Source organism: Daktulosphaira vitifoliae, unplaced genomic scaffold, assembly GCF_025091365.1.
Source record: "Daktulosphaira vitifoliae isolate Bord-2020 unplaced genomic scaffold, ASM2509136v1 Scaffold_2074, whole genome shotgun sequence".
Classification (NCBI taxonomy): Eukaryota; Metazoa; Arthropoda; class Insecta; order Hemiptera; family Phylloxeridae; genus Daktulosphaira; species Daktulosphaira vitifoliae.
In genome coordinates this window covers 1-1526 of record NW_026101634.1, presented here as the reverse complement: position 1 = coordinate 1526, position 1526 = coordinate 1, and the positions used below count along the sequence as shown (strand labels likewise).

Sequence of the window (1526 nt, the reverse complement as noted above, 5' to 3'; positions counted from 1 at the left end):
TCAATTTTTGAGGGTAATGTCTTCAACTAGATACGATTTGTGATCTTTTGACATATTTTTCATCAAAATCGGTTTAGTGAGAGCTGAGATTGAGCGTATATAGACACAAAAAAAAAAAACACATCATAGTAAAATGAATACCTTCTCAGCTTCGCATCGAAGCTAAAATTGTTAAATTAAATATAATAAAATAAAACTCAATACACATATTATTAATTAAAAGGTCACAGTAGAAAATAGAAATTAAAATAATAATAATAATAGCGATTATACTATTCTCTGTTCAGAATAACCTTGCCCACTCGACCGACGAGAACTCGTCTGGTTTGCGCATGTCTGTTGCCACGGGGAGCGCATGTATTACCTAAATACCTAGTTAAGAAACAGTAAAAAAAAAAAACTATAGGCATAAACTATAAACATAATAGGTAATATTACCTATTGTACATTTAACAATATATGTAAGGTACATATTAAGAGGTTATTTAATACTGCTTGATTCTGCTATACAGAGTGTTCAGTAAGTATCAGTACTGAACACTCTGTATATTTGTCTATGGGAAAGGACATTTGATATATAAACCTATTGTCTAAGAATAATGATCATTTATGCATTAAATTCTTAAAAATTTGTATTTTAATTTTATGACATTTTCCAGTTGAAAGGCTAATTAAGAAAAAAAAAATATGAAACCAAATTTTTTTTTTATTTAACGTTTCTTTTAAATATTCATATGAATATGCAAAAAACACAAATGTCAAAATGACCTTGGGACATTTAAAACATGTACTAAGAAATAGATGAAAGAGGTTAATACTAATAAATTATTAGAATAAAGCAAGTGATAGCACAGAGTTCAGAATAAAATAAAAAATGAAATTTAAATAAACTTTAAGCAATAAAAAACTACAATACATGATTGGATGTAGGTGTTATAACTTTTTATAATTTTAGAATATTTGATAAAAACATGGGTTTTTGAAAACTTTAACAAAATAATGTTATACAACATATCTATTCTTCGTGAAATGCTTTAAAATCGTTTGCTTTATAATATTTTGAAATATCGTTTAATTTATCATGAATGACATCATCATTAATTTCACCAAATTTTGTTTTATTACATTCTGCCTTGTATTTTAATACTATTAACAGTACATCACCTAAATCGTAATAATCCCAATTCCCTAAAAAAATACAAAAATATAAAAAAAAAGATTATTTATAATTTGTTTATTAATTACTATTTTTGTTAATATCATTTATCAAATAACGTATAGCCATTTTGATTTTTACCATGTCTTCATTGTTGAGTGTTACCTTCTAAAATATTCAAAATAGTAATTTTAATCAATACCGGGAAACTATTTTTTCAATTATACATAAATAATTTGACATTGCAATCACTGACAACTTAAATAAGTTTTGATCCAGTTAATTTTTTTTTATGGTTAATATACTTGATGGTTGTAATAATAATATAATTAATATTATTTAATTATTGAATAATAATTAATTTAAAAAA

At 24.2% G+C, this 1526-nt stretch overlaps 1 long non-coding RNA gene across 1 annotated transcript; it reads right to left on the bottom strand.

Annotated features, from left to right (window-relative positions):
* Nucleotides 1-917: 917 nt before the first annotated feature.
* On the bottom strand, nucleotides 918-1465 carry LOC126909912 (uncharacterized). The gene is made up of 2 exons (XR_007705140.1): nucleotides 1246-1465; nucleotides 918-1188 (listed from the first exon to the last, which is right to left on the bottom strand). It is a non-coding gene; the product is annotated as an uncharacterized LOC126909912 (long non-coding RNA).
* Between the last annotated feature and the right edge of the window lie 61 nt (nucleotides 1466-1526).